This window comes from Pelodiscus sinensis, chromosome 4, assembly GCF_049634645.1.
Source record: "Pelodiscus sinensis isolate JC-2024 chromosome 4, ASM4963464v1, whole genome shotgun sequence".
NCBI lineage: Eukaryota > Metazoa > Chordata > Testudines > Trionychidae > Pelodiscus > Pelodiscus sinensis.
Genome location: NC_134714.1, coordinates 78,562,346 through 78,578,054, shown reverse-complemented (window position 1 = coordinate 78,578,054; position 15,709 = coordinate 78,562,346). Strand labels below are relative to the sequence as shown.

Genomic DNA, 15,709 nt, shown 5'->3' with positions numbered 1-15,709 from the left:
CCAAAAAATCTAATCAGTACTAAGCCAAAACTTAGCTCATCAGGCAAAAACTAAGGCATCCCTTCTGTCAGTTGTACCCAAGCAATTTGTGCTTGACTTTTGGAAGGACAGTAAATACGTGTGAAGAGGAATGAGATGATTAGTTTAGACAAAAGTTCTCCAGATCCAAACAAGAATAAAATTCCGTCTCAGCATTTTTGAGGTAAAGGAATATATGCAAGGTTTTTTTTATCCCAAATACATTAATTTTTATGGCTGTTTCTTCATTGGCACCCTTTTCCGGAAAAGGGTTGCTAATGAGACACTTCAGAATTGCAAATGCCGCGGAGGATTTAAATATCCCCGCGGCATTTGCATGAACATGGCTGCCGCTTTTTTCCAGCTCGGGGCTTTGCCGGAGAAAAGCGCCAGTCCTCTTAAAATCAGGAATAAGGGATCTTCCGGAAAAGGCTTTATTTTCCAAAAGATCCTGTCTAGACTGGCGCTTTTCTCCGGCAAAGCCCAAAGCCAGAAAAAAGCGGCAGCCATGTTCATGCAAATGCCGCAGGGGATATTTAAATCCCCCACGGCATTTGCAATTCCGACTTGTCTCATTAGCATCCCTTTTCCGGAAAAGGGTGCCAATGTAGACACAGCCAATGTGTACACACTTCTGTAGGTTCTGGTTGCAGCAACAGACTTGTGGCAAAAGCCAGGTTCTGAATGTTTGAGATTTTTGAATGCTGACATTTTTACTATTGAAATAGGTGCAGGCTGTGTGGCAAATGTGAATTTATACACACCTGTAAAGGCTTTGTGACAAACTACTTTGTTTTGCAATCCAGACTTATACACATGACTAATACTATAATCACAAAAAAACAAGGGTATCAACTTAACTGATAAATGAACAAAATCAACCGACCATTAAGTTTGTATTCCATAAATAAGTAAGAATTGATGTTCTGTATAGCAAGAAAGATTGTTTTATAGTTTTTTTAGAATTATCGTGTTCAGTACAGGGAGTTTTTCAACACTATTGGTTCAGTTAGGCAATTTAAGCACATTTCTGTGATAGGGAACAGTCTCTCCTGATATGATAATAGATTAGATCAAATTATTCCCTATCACTTTTCACTGGCTCCATTTTGGGGGCTAGTATAGTGTGGGTGGGCCTGGCTTAATCTGTTGTCACCCCTTTATGGAGCAAAGAGCAAGTAATCTCTATTAATGGGGACTGCTATTATGCTCTACATTTGAAGGGCAAGTGTAGAATGGGGAGAGGCTTCTTGTATAAGCCTTCTCCTGTGCATCCTCAAAAGACAAAACACACTATGACTTTAGTTACCATGACTCCACACAGGGCACCCACTGGCTGTGTCCTGGAGAGTTCTTAGGGGATAGGGAAGGCTGAAGTAGGGCAGTGGACCTATTCAGTTTTTACTATTGCAACCTCAGGTCCAAAGGAGCCTGTTGAAGAGACTATTACACCTGCTCTTTTAGCTCATCCAACTGGCCTTAGTGTTTTTCCTAGTCTGCAGGTATTTCCCCCCCCCCCTCCCCCATATCTCTCTGCTGGTGTGGATGTGGGGATTACACAGTTCTGTGATATTCCATTTCATGGAAATGAGATTATGGGATACCACAGCTGGTGTGCAGATCCTCTGGAACAACAGTGACTGCAGCTAGAGCCATATGCACTCACTGAGTTTGGCAAAAATTAGGCTTTTTATAGAAGATAATCATAATAATTCTTAGGCCCCGGTCTCATAATTGTATCAACAAGGTAAACTCTTGGACATCTGAAAAGCCTTGTTGATTTCTCTTGGGACTCTACTCAGGAATAAAGTACTTTCCATGTAGATTCAATTGTGTGGTTGGAATCGAATCAATAACATAGCGTAGTTTCAGAGTGCTGTATAGATATCAGTTACCCATTACTTAATTAACTTTCAGTAGATGGATAAAGTGGTCTAAAAGATACTCCTGTTTCTGAAACTTCCACTCCAATTCATCTGATAATGCAGATTTTACCCATGAAAACTTATGTCCTAATAAACCTGTTAGCCTCTATGGCTGTGTCTAGACTGGCATGTTTTTCCGCAAAAGCAGCTGCCAACTAAACACAGGCAGCTTGAATTTCCACAAGAACACTGACGATCTCATGTAAGAAATCAGTGCTTCTTGCGGAAATACTATGCTACTCCCATTCAGGCAAAAGTCCTTTTGCACAAAAGCTTTTGTGTAAAAGAGCCAGTGTAGACAGCTCAGATTTGTTTTGTGCAAAAAAGCCCTGAACGCGAAAATGGCAATCAGGGCTTTTTTGCGCAAAAGCGCATCTAGATTGTCACGGAAGCTTTTCCTCAAAAAGTACTTCTGCGGAAAAGCATCTGTGCCAATCTAGACACTCTTTTCCGCAAATGCTTTTAATGGAAAACTTTTCCGTTAAAAGCATTTGCGAAAAATCATGCCAGTCTAGACGTAGCCTAACACTATGTCTAGACTACACCGCAGTTCCGATCTCACTTTCGAAAGCTCTGCTTTTTTTCAGCAACCCCCCCTCCTTTTTCGAAAAGCTGCTCTTCCTCAAAAAATGAGGTTTATGCAGCTTTTCAAAAAAGGGGGTGGTTGCTGAAAAAATGCATCCCGACTACTTTCACTTTCGAAAGTTCTGCTTTTGAAAATGAGATCGGAAGAAGATATGCAAATACTTGGGGAATTTGCATATCCTCTTTCAGAATTTCAGCGTAGTCTAAACAAGCCTTAAGTGTCACAGGAAGCCTCGTTGAGTTAGAATAGGACATTTGATTGTCCCAGGGTAACCTGACAATTTTAAGGAAAGGATCTGATATTCTGGGTGCAGTTCAGGTCACTGAAGGGCTGTGGCATCCTGCCCTGAAAACATGGATTTTTCACAATGCTTTCCTGCCTAAACACAGTCAAACAGTGCACAGAACACATCCTGAGTACTGTCTATAGCTGCAGTGTGACAACTTTATGGGAGTCACACTCTTTCCAGGATTTGTCACCACTTTCAGGGTGATACCCATACACTCCCAGTCATGGATTTCCTTCCAGACATGTGCTCTAGAATCTAGATAGTCCACGTATATTCAATTCATTGGTCTAGTAAGGGGATCCATATAAAACAGTTTGCTGACATGAATGGACTTATCCACACAGTTCAACATACTGGATCAATTTTTGATTAATGCCTAATACTTGTGCTTAGTTAAAACCTATCTCCTTGTAGTTACATTAAAAAAACGTGTTTTATTCTTTAGTCAGAAATGGTTACCAGAGAAATAAAACTATTCATAGTACTAAAATGTAACAAACTAGAGTTGGTTCAGGATAAAGACCCTTATCACATGTTTCCAGTAACATTGCTGATCAAACTCTCAGCCCAAAATGTGCTTCCAAAGTCTAACAGTTTTTTTTATCTGCTCATGTAAAAGAAAGGGACATGGCTAGGGAAGTTGGGATGTTTTTGCTTTACACTTCACTCACACTTTGAAATGCATTTTCCTAAGATTTACCCCTAGATAAAGTTAATTCTCTGTGTGAGCTTGGAGACAAAAAGTCCAGTGGTAAAAGACATTTCATGCTGTTGTTTGCTAAGATGCAGATCTATTTTCTCACTCCTTCCTTGCCACATAATGCCCATCAACTTTCATGACTGCTGGCTAGAGGAATGAGCTTGTCTTTTGCTTCTGAGAAACTGGTTTACCCAGTCTTGTGTAGGAAACACATTTCAGGCCTAATTTCAGCTTATGTTTATAACTTCACATATAATAGTGCCACACCACAATACATTTCATTATGTTACTGGTCAAGAAATTATCAGTTTCAAATCATATCTCCCAAGGAATATTTTGTACAAAGGTTATTGCAATATTGTGTAGAGTGCACAGGGGTGCATTCAATCACAATGGGTGTGCCCAGCTATTACTGATGCACCTTTTTCATGCAGTCCAGGATGAGAACCTCTCTTCATCAAACTGAAAGAAAATGCCAAAGGCTCATAAGGTCACTATTAATAAAGGAAATTGTGTTGCTGGCAGAGATACTGTGTGTGCTCCTGCGACACAAAGAGGAAATCTGTGTCGTTGTCTGTGTTTATATTTATATAGTCACTGCTCAGCCTTAGAGCTTAAGATCTCCAGCTGAAATAAATATCACCCGCTGCTGAATTATTATAAAAATAATTCTGTTTATTTGCAAATATGACAACAATCTGATAACTTACATAAATTCCCAAAAGTATTGTCAGTCTTTGCAGAGAGGCATTCCATATGGACTATTTTTCTTTCGCTTGACTAACTAGCTGTAATAGCAGTATTTAGGCTATTAACTGCTAGTCTAGACATATATCCCATGTTGGTATGTTCTCACTCGTTTAGAATAAAGACCCCTTTGAGATACTAGGATAATATTCCTTGTTAACTATCAACAATTCAGACTGTCCTTTTTTTCTCTTTTCATAGCCTTTTTAGAAAGTGAACTATTTTCTGAATGTCAGTGGGATGTAAGCAGAAACAGGAAATGGAAAGAAGTCTGGAGAATGGGATTTAAAAGTCAAGTATCACATTCAAAAAGCTGAAATTGAAATGCAGGACATTTTGCTTATTGACAACATTTCTATCTTTCTGTAGAAATTGCTTTTACATTAAATAAACACAGCAATATTAAAGATCCATTCTCCCTTTTCAAAACCTTTTATTAGTTATCTATAAGGTGACACGATTTCTCACTTTTAATGGAACAGTGCCATATTTAAGTCCTTCTGCAAGTGTTCTGACTTTTTCTTAAAAATGGGCAAATTGTCCCATATTTTCTGTCTCCCTCCCCTCAGTACTAGAGTGACTTTCTGCTGGCCAGGTCCCTGCTGGTGGCCTGGCAAACCTGCAGCATGTAGGGCTGGCCACCTCCCTGCTGCATGCCAGCTGTTGGCCAGCAGGGCCCTGCCCCATGTCTCATTTCCATCCAGGTGTAACCCCTCCTGTTGGCTAGCCCAGTGTGAGGTTATTCAGAATAGGGGAAGTTTGTGACTTCTTACACCACTGGAGAGGAGAGAGGGGGGTTGGCCTGAGGCTACTTGGTGTGCTCTGTGTTGTGTATGTGTGAGTGCACCTCAGACCAGACCCACTCCGACAAATCACCAGGAACAGGCTTTATTCTGTAAAAAACATAGAACAGGAAAACTGTTCAGCAGCCCCTTCTCTCAGCATGCTGCCTGTGTGCTGCTTCTAGCACAGTCCTTGCTGAGACCCTGCTGGGGGCAGAGGGCACATCCTGGTAGGAACCAAGAAGTTCTCCCAACATGCCACAGTTTGTAGTCCACAACTTGTAGTTCCCAGGGCTGCTGCTGAAACACACTGGACCTTGGGCTACACAGTAGTGACTGTGCACTTGGAGCACCAATGACTGGTGAGTGTGAGTAGGTGACAGATTCAGCCAACAACTTGCCGCCTTTGCTGCCCTACCATCAGTCCTTTACATGTTCCCCCTCTTCCTGTCCTCTCCCTTCTATGCCTCTTCATGCTCCTCAGCCCCACTACTCCTTCCTGAGTAGTGCGTGTCTTCCCATGTGTTGCATCAGGAAGACATAACTCAGGTTCCAGGAGAGATGAGTATGTCCTTGGGGCCCAGTCAGGAAAGGAGGGTGGAGAGTGCTGGCCATGAAGAGACAGATCAATCAGTCACCCTACCTGTGTGAGAGAAGTGTACAGGGTGGCTGTGTGATCCTTCTCTCCATGTGTGAGCCCTGAAGCCTTACAGATAAGAAGATGATAAAAAGAATTCAACTACACATGGTTAGAAAATATTATTGGTAAATAGCATTCGGATATATAATATGTCATCATTTTGTTCTATCCAAATTTGTTTGGATAGATTCACAGATGCCAAGGTCAGAAGGAACCATTGTGGTCATCTGGTCTGGCCTTCTGCATAATATAGGCTACGATGCCTCAGAATAATCTCTAGAATATATCTTCCACCAAAAGATCCAATTTTGGTTTAAAAATAATCAGTGATGGAGAATCACCCATACTTTGTTATAAATTGTTCCACTGGAAAATGTATGGATTATTTCCAATCTAATTGTCTAGCATCATAGAATCATAAAATACTAGAACTGGAAGGGATCTCAAGAGGTCGAGTTCAGTCCCCTGCCCTCATGGCAGGACCCAGTAACATCTAGACCACACTGATGGATGTCTATCTAACCTGCTCTTAAATATCTCAAGAGATAGAGATTTCACAACCTCCCTAGGCAACTTATTCCAGTGTTTAACCACCCTGACAGTTAGAAAGGTTTGACATTAGGAAAAATTAATTTCAACTTCTACTCATTGGACTGCATTGTACTTTTCTTGGCTAGAATGAAGAGCCCAACACTAAATATTGCTTTCCTATATGCTTATAAATTCAAACAAATCACTCTTTATTTAACCTTATTTTTGTTAAGCTAAATTGAGTGAGCTCCTTGAATCTTTCACTGTACAGCATGTTTTCTAATCTTTTAATCATTCTCATGATTTTTTTCTGATCCTTCTTCAATTTATCAACATTCATGCAGGGGTAGCACCATAAAATAACCTCATTATTCCTATTCACCGTTCCGCTGCTTATGCATATGAGTAGCATTAGCCTGGGGCCCATGGTGATACACTGCCAGCTCATGTTCAGCTGATAAAGTGTGGAGGTGATAAAAATAATGGGAGAATGGTAATAAAAGGAAGAGAACAGGTTGTTGAGACAGAGCAATCTAGATCGCTCAGTAAGGTGGACTCAAGCAAACAATATCGGTTTTAATATGACTAAATGTGAATAAATACATCTGGGAATAAAGACAGTAGGTCATACTTATAGGTTGGTGCACTCTTTCCTGGAAAGCAGTGACTTTGAAAAAGATTTATGGGTTTTACTGTGAACTCGTGTTCACCTGATTACATTTTGAGACTTACCAGTTAGCCAGTTTTTAATCCACGTAATTTGTGACATGTTAATTTTATACATTTCTAGTTTCTTAATCCAAAGTAAATTAGTTAAATAGAATATATTTTCCATAAAGCCATGTTATTTGGCATTAAGTATATTATGGCCTTTTGATAAGTTCAGTGACAGAGATCCCCTTCAAAACTATCATTTGATGCGCTGAAAATACTACTGAGCCCACCTGCCGACTCCTGATCCTCCACCATCCTTCTTCTTCCCCTAAGTTCCCTCCTTCAAGCAATGCAGCCTGGGGGGATTAACCTCTGGCAGTAAAGGTCAGGCCACCTGGAATCAAGAGCTTTGTGTGTGTGGTAGGAGTGATTGAGTGGGGGGAGCAGAGCAACTTGGCCCCCATCCTGCTCCACTTCCCCAGATCTCAGCCGTGTCACTCTGCTTCCTACCAGTGAGTGGGCGGGGAGGCAGTTCTGCCACCTCCCACAAGTGATCTGACTGGGAGCCAGGGGATCAGAGTGAGCTAGAGCCATATTGTTCCACTTACCCCTAATGCCACCAGTGTTCGGGGGTGTGACCCCTGCTGTGGGCAGCAGGCCACCCTACTAGTCCTTTCCCTCTCTCCCCCCACCCCCAGGGTATCCAGAGGCACTGTCTCCTAGCCTCTCTTTTAAATGGCATGTGCGGGGTCTAGTGATCCCTTGTTCCACCCTCACACATTGCTGCTGGACCCACACAGTGAAGTCACAGGGTTGAAGATCATAGCCCACAGCAGAGCAACACAGACACTGAGATCAGCTCAGCTCTCAGAAGACTCAGTCAAAAGGATTTGTAATAGAGATGTAGCTGTGTTAGTCTAGTCTAGCTGAAACAAAAAAACAGGACTATGTAGCACTTTAAAGATTAACAAGATGGTTTATTAGATGATGAGCTTTCATGGGCCAGACCCACTTCCTCAGATCAAATTGTGGAAGAAAATAGGCATGACCATATATTCCAAAGGGATACAATCAAAAAAGTGTCCTTTTTATATGTGTTCGCTTTTTTGATTGTATCCCTTTGGTACCTATGGTCATGCCTATTTTCTTCCACAATTTGATCTGAGGAAGTGGGTCTGGCCCATGAAAGCTCATCACCTAATAAACTATCTTGTTAGTTTTTAAAATGCTATATAGTCCTGTTTTTTGTTTCAAAAGGATTTGACAGACTAGAAACTCAGATAAATGCACCTTACTTTTATGAGCTTGCTCTTTTATGCAGTCGTTCATCCCCTTTATCAACGAAAGAGAGATATGCATAGCTGTCCCCTGTGCCTCCCCCTCATAACAATTTTTAAACTGGATTTATTAATAAACAAAAGTGATTTTATTAAGTTTAAAAAGTAGGGTGTAAGTGTTTTACTTTGATCTGTATGCTATCATTTTTAGTTACGAAGCAAAATTAAATTATACACCAAGAGAAGTCGTTACAATTCATAATTTGTCACCTAGTTCTTATTTCAAGTAAAGTCCTTTTCAGGCCAGAGCTGTCCTTTCTGATGTGGGTCCAGCAACTCTTCTCCAACCCTTGTTGTTACAATTCTTTTATTTTCATGTGTTTTCATGTATTTTCTCAGGGAGGGGAGCCAGTCTGTAAAGCCAGCTGACGACCCTCACTGTTCTACTTCCCTTACCTTATTTAGAATTTCCCTGGGATGAGACGTTTTTGTCCAATTCCCGTGGAAAAGAACAAAATTTAAGATAGATTTCAGTATCAGGGTATATGGACACAATCTTTATATGTCTGCAAGGAAACTGTTCTCCCCACACTCAATGCATCTGACAAAGTGGGTCTTTGCCCATGAAAGCTTATGCTCTAATAAATCTGTTAATCTATAAGGTGCCACGGGAGTCCTCGTCACTTTTTGCAGATTCAGACTAACACGGACACCCCTCTGATACATGAAATATACTATCACTCCCCCCTTTAATTCTTTATGTATGAGTCTCATATTGGCTGCTCCATTATCTTTCAATAATTAGCTGGGTCATCCTTTTTGTCCTTTTTCAATACTGGAACAACATTAGCTTTCATTCAGTCTTCTGGAGATGCTTTTTTGACCATAACAACAAAATAGAGACAAATGTTTCAGTTTAGTCAAAATATTTTTTAAAAATAATTTTAATATTGTGAAAAAGAAAACATATTTTCCCCCTCCCCACCCCATTTTTTAACATTCCCTACTCCCCTGTAGAAAAATCTGAAGGGAATAAAACAAGGAGCATATTCTTCCCACTAAGGTAAAATAAAGTTGGTTTTGTTTTGTTTTGTTTTTCCAGACACTGTTCACAATATCCAGTTGGAAAATTGTCTTTGAGGAAATTAAAAAAATAACACTGACCAGTCAAGTACAAAGGAATATATTAGTTTCTTTCGTTTTCTTCATAAAACAGATGTACCTTTTTCAATCAGTTCTACTACTACAAATAAAATTATACATGCTCATAAGCATGGAAGGAATTCACAATAGTTCTCATATCTTTTATGTTCTTGCTAGCACAAAAATGGACGGTCAGGTTATTTAGCATTTATATTTTTGCATTGCAGATGACAAAATAAATATATATTAATAAATTATATGAATTCAATGACATTTAGGTGAATAAGTGTTTCTTAATAACTACATAGTTTATCTAATGGCTATTAAAAGGCTATGATTTTCTTAAGTTTTGTTTTCATTAAAACATATACCAGGTAACTTTTGTGAATAAGTTCCAGTATGTATATTATTTTTGAACAGTTCAATGTAAGTATTCTATAATCAGATTTATATAATTTCATTTGGTACACAGGACATATGTCTCTGTGAGAATATCCTGGAATCAAGTATTTGATGTACATATTCCTGATTAAAAAGTCATAATTTGTTTCTGTGAATATTCTTCAGTATTTGACCCAGGGTCTCCCTTTTAGAGATTGTTCTAATAATTACATTTAAAATGCAAATAATTACTGATTTTTTTTCAGTAATCACTATATGGTAAATACATTTTATAAGTGGTTTTACTGAAGTCTAGAGAAATTAAACTTTGTAAACTAGTGGCAGAGTTGAGAAAAGAAAACATGAACTCTGACAGCTAGCCTTCAGCTTTGACCACCAAGATATACTTCTTAAATAAATACAGAATGGAATTAATGAGTGTTTATTTTAAAGGATAACAAATTTAAAGCTAACTAATTTTAAATGAAGGAGATTAGCAATGGATCAAAATAGACAATCTTTATATATATAAAGTATTTTGTCAAGCAAAGCATACAAAATTTTGTCCAGTGCTGGGTACCACATTTCTTTAAAAAAAAAAAAAAATCTTCAAAGGATGCAGAAGAGGCTGAAAGGATTAGAAAATCTATTTGATAATCTGTGCCTGAAGAGTTTTCTTATGTATGGACTTGAAAAAAGAATGAGGATATTTGATTAATGCATCTATATTTATTTAAGAAAGGTTGCAAAAAGTCCTTGACAAGGTCCTATTTTCTCCATAGTGAGATGGCAAAAGAAAAGGCAAGTTCTGAAACCTGTAAAGTAAAAACCTAGTGCCAATGTCAAACTGATATTTTTCAGTTGGAGATCAGCATATGATACCGTTTGAGAGGTGAGAATGTTATTGCATAAGGAATCCTTATTCATAACATACTGAAAAAATGAGGACATATTTAGACGAGGAAGCAATGTGTTTGTATGGTCATATCAACTCCTTCGTTTTACACATTGATCTTCCTATGATGTTATAAGGAGTTTCACATGAATAATAATTATGAATACTTTATCCTTCATATTGTAGTGCCCAATAATATTATTAGGTATCTTTACGAAAAGCAGACGTTTGATATCAAATGTGATGAAAATCAACCAAATACATTTTTCCTCCCTCTCTTCTTACCTAATGTACCCATCATTGTGTATAATCAAATTATACCTGCAAAAATCAGATATGCCAAAAAAATAGATCATTGAATCCATATCATGCTCTGCCCCCAACCCTGGTTGACAGTCAGTAGGGAAAAATTTTCTGGGGCTGGAAATGAAGCAGAAATCACATCAAGATTCTTGCCCTTTTCAGGGTACAGATCCAAAGCTCTCCCTTTGGTGAGGTCTCTGCACTAAAAACTGGCCAGCCACATCCACCTGGCACAGAGCAATCTAAATCTCCAAGCAATATTTTCATCTGCTCTTTCAAGTTCCTCTATAGTGCTGTGGGTAGGACTCTTGGGGCCATAACACCATGAATTGTGGTAATACATGCTATCGTAATGCCCCTAGGGAGCCCAACAAAGGGGCACAATCTGGGCTGCTAGTCTAACTTGGTCTCCAGTAGAGACCAAGTAGAGAGAAGGGTGATGGAAAGCCTTTCTTGTATCCCTGATATTAAGTATGGGTATGTCTACACTACCCCGCTAGTTCGAACTAGGGTGGTAATGTAGGCATACCGCACTTGCAAACGAGGCGTACAGATAGTTCGGAACGGCTTGCTAGTTCGAACTATCTAGCCCGTGCCGCGTGTAGCCGCGCGGCACGGGGTTCGAACAAGCCGGCATTTAAAAATGGCGCCGGCCGGCTTATGCAAATGAAGCCCGGGAAATTCAAATCCCGGGCTTCATTTGCAAGTGCGGTATGCCTACATTACCCCGCTAGTTCGAACTAGCGGGGTAGTGTAGACATACCCTATAAGAGTAGCTCCAATGTACTTGAGGGTCTGGTCAGGCATCTAGTTATGCATATATGACATGAATGGCTTGGGTATTAAACAATTACAGTTCCACAGCAATTAAAATAAGTATTTGAATAATTTCTCTTTGAAGCTGAATATGGAAAAAGGTGTAAGGGTGCAGGGAGATGTAGTAGAAACAGATATAGGGAATAAGACAAAGGCACAAATGAAGAAGAGGACTGAAAAAAAATCTACCATATATTTCAGAGTTTGTCCATCTATCTGTCTGTTCGAGAACTCCTCCTAAACGATAAGACCTAGGACCACTGAATTCAGTATGCTGCTTCCTCTTATCCTAACTTAAAGCAAGGTCAGGGTTTGGTTGCACCAAGAAAACAGAATGTGCCTAGAACTAGATCCTTTCTTATAAAATGGAAAGGGAGGATCTAGTAGGAGGGAGGTATACTGCAGAATGACAATGAGGGGTGGGGGCAGCAAGGGGCAACAGATGGAGACTGTGACAACTCAAACCCCATTGGGCCAAAAGGGGGCAGGGTGGAGAAAGGGACAGCTATCTACTATATATTTTAGAGAGTTTATCTGTTTTTGTGTCTGTCTATCCCCAGCTTGGGGACCAGCACCCCTCCCTTATCTATGCTCACTGCAATGGCTATGGACAGGAGCTTCTCTACCTGGATCCAAGCTGGTGTAAGAGAGGGCTGGGGTTCTTCTCTCTCCCTGGGACAGCCTGCATCCTGGACCCCACATCCCTGACTACATCCCATAACAATGATTTGAATGGAGAGAAACAAAACTCTTTTTAGTTAAGGACCCAAGCAATGCCAGGTAAGTCGTGTGTGTGTGTGTGTGTGTGTGTGTGTTTGTGTGTGTGTGTGTGTGTGTGTGTGTGTAAAATAAATACCAGAACTACTATGTGCATGCAAGTAAGTAAAATAAATACCGGAATACTATGTGCATGCAAGAAGGAAACTCAGAATAGTGTGTTGCTACTGAGCTCAAGTGGGTGTTTTAGAAAATAACACGTTGACCTTCTTCTTGCAGTTACGGATGTGCCGGCATGGAAATGTTGAACCAATGTTTTTTGTAACTTTTGAACTAGTGACTATTCAACTGAGAGAGATGAAATTGTTACCAGCAAAACTAGGACACAACATATTATGGACTTCTGTTGGAGGGAGTTAGGAAAAGACTAATGATTAATATTGGCCATTGACCTTAAGCTGTATCATTATAAAAAAGAGATGGAAGCAGGAAGAATTATATGTATTTCTAAATAAATTATTTAAGTTAACTGTTTAAACAATTCAGTAGTACATTAACACTCTGATCTGACTAAACAAAGCTTCTTTATAGGCAGGCAGAATGCTCCTAAGAGGATTTCAGATCCCTAATTGAATATCTTTGACCTCATTTAGATCAACAGTTTAACTCTGTCTTGCTAAGGAGCTTTAAGTGCTTTGTCTAGGTTACTCTTTTCTAGCTAATTCATTATTAAACTGCACAATGTCCACTGATAATTGGTACTGCATTAGAAGGAGAAAGGAGACAGTGAGTCATAAATACAATGTTTCACTAGAATGGGGAACCTAGAGAGAGTAGTAACTAATAACTGCTCTTCTGCAGTTATAGAGGCATGCTCCGTCTTCACTAGCTCGCAAATAATAGCAGCTGAAATGAAATACTTAATATAGGAGATAAGATGAGGTGCTTAATGTACTTAAATATATAATTTATTGGAGAATGACTGAAAAATTTACCCGCGTACTCTGGCCCAGGTTTCCTCTTGTGTATGCAAAAGAAAAATAAACATATGCATCCCACTAAATCAAGGGAACTCAAAAATTGCTCTCAAAAGAGTTAGACCATCTTGAAGGAAAAAAGAAAATTTATCCGTGAAAATTTTTCAGACCATATCTAATAAAGCAGCAGGAAAACTCACCAGGACCAGGACCGATTTAAAATATTGGGAATGTGTCCAACTGCCTTATTACAAATAGTCTGATATTTACACACAAACTTTTCTTCAAGGTAGGTTAACTTAGCAGATGCCAGCATAAAAGCTAAGGCCTGTGTTACGCAGGATGTTAGATTATTAGGTGATGCTCTAATGGATGCTCTGGCCTTACATCTATGAAATATGTTAAAGATTGCAAGATGTTCAGCTGCTAGGGTAAGGGAGGCCATATAAATATCTTACATATATAGACTGTGTTTATTGCCAGCATAGGGTGCATTTATTTTATTAGTGCTAATTAATAAAATCAGTATTTTTTTTTTGTTTTCAGCAAGTTGATGCATATTTTAAATTCAAAAAATAAATGGCAAAAAAAAATCCCTTTAGGTCCCCCCCCCTTACTTTTTTTTAACCGTTTATGTGGATTAGCAATTATGGAGAAATATGGTCTACTAGTTAAAGCAGGGGGGCATGATGTTTGGACCATTGAACGGACTCTTGAATTCTATTTCTGGCTTTGCTGCTAATTTGCTAGGACCTTGGGCAAGTCATGCAACTTCAATGTTCTTTAAATCTTTTTAGAGCTTAGAAGCCATATAATAATACTTTGTTTCACAAAGGTGGTGGGATGTTAAAATGAATGTTTATAATGTGTACAATGGGCTCCTTGGACGAAAGATGATCTCCAAGATTAGAATGCGGGGGAAGGACGGAAATCCCATGAAACCGAATATTCTCATCTAACCAAAGGACTCAGAAATACTATTTTCCCAGCTGTGCTCCAATACATGTATCTGAATACCTAAAACTCAAGGGCTTCTTTTTTGTCTTTTCAATCTCAACCGGAAACATCAGTAAAGATTTATGAGCATTTCAAAGCAATTAAAAAAAATCAGACCTAAGTCTATAGATTGAGAAATCCATAGACTTCTCTTACTCTGTGCAGTTTCCTGTTATACTTCCAGATAAAGAACAGGAGGCATATTTATGATTTTCTATGTCTCATAATATCCTTTGATTTTACAGTTAAGGCGTCAGATACTAATTTAAGTCAGTATAGTAGATCCCTTTAATTGACACAAACCCTGAAGTAAAGAGAAGCATGCTCAGTTAGAAATAGTGCAAGGCTGTCAGAATCTCACAGAAATACACATAATGCTTGGAGACATTCACTGTTATTTCCCTATCTGGTTGTAAAATGTACAAAATTAACATATTTTAGATACTGCATTAAGGTGAGGCTGACTAATTTAGAAGCAGTATGTAGCCAGCAAAGGGCTGAACTGTGGGAGGCATATGCCATCAAGCAACAATTTACACCTGTTAATTACTGTGAAGTGATTTGAAGGCATCACTAGGCATAACATGCATCTATTGTTTAGAGGCAATAATAATTTAATATCTTACATTAGTGATATGATACCTGAAACTTTTAACATGAATTAGTGTCCTGGCAATCAGAAACTGAGCTTGCATGCATGTTATTTTTCAAAAAGCCCACCACAGACCTCAGGACATAGTGTTTAGATATCTAAATGCCTTTAAAAATAAGCTAGGCATTGAATGTCAGACTTGAAAACTCCAATGGGCCCCTATTGTCATCTTTAAGCATATAAACGATGTTGTTGTTTAAAATCTTGGCCCAGTGCCTCTAAGGTGGAGTATCAACATAGACAACTCTCACTGACTTTAGAACTTTAGAACCTGAGCTTTCAATCTTTCTGCATTCAAAGCCACATTTAAATTAAGAGCATAAGAGCTGCCATACTGGGTCAGATGGGGTTCTTCTTGTCTAGTATCTTGCCTTCAGCAGTGGCTCCCTCAAAGAGGAGCTTCAAGGAAACTGTATAGAATAAGGCAATTATGGAGTGACCCATCCCTATCTTCCACTTGCAGCTTTCAGCAATCGGAGATTAAGGAGTCGCCTAGAGCAGGCATTTTAATCTCTGATCATTTTGGATAATATCCATTGATGGACCTACCCTCAATTAATTTATTCAGTTCTTCTTTGCACCTCGTTATATTTTTGGACTTCACAACATCCCCTGACAACAGATTCTACCGGTTATTTGTGTGTTGGTTCAAAGTGTACTTCTTCTAAATTGTGCTAAGG

The 15,709-nt window shown here is 39.1% G+C and overlaps 1 long non-coding RNA gene across 6 annotated transcripts in view; it reads left to right on the top strand.

Annotated features, from left to right (window-relative positions):
- Positions 1-15,709, top strand: part of LOC112546024 (uncharacterized) — a 103,423-nt gene that overhangs the window by 24,750 nt on the left and 62,964 nt on the right. For 5 of the 6 annotated variants that reach the window (XR_012903519.1, XR_012903517.1, XR_003089634.2 and 2 more), the window contains exon 2: positions 12,248-12,467. This is a non-coding gene — a long non-coding RNA (uncharacterized LOC112546024). Of the gene's footprint in view, positions 1-10,455; positions 10,566-12,247; positions 12,468-15,709 lie in introns of all 6 variants that reach the window. The other variant, XR_012903520.1, reaches the window with a different exon arrangement.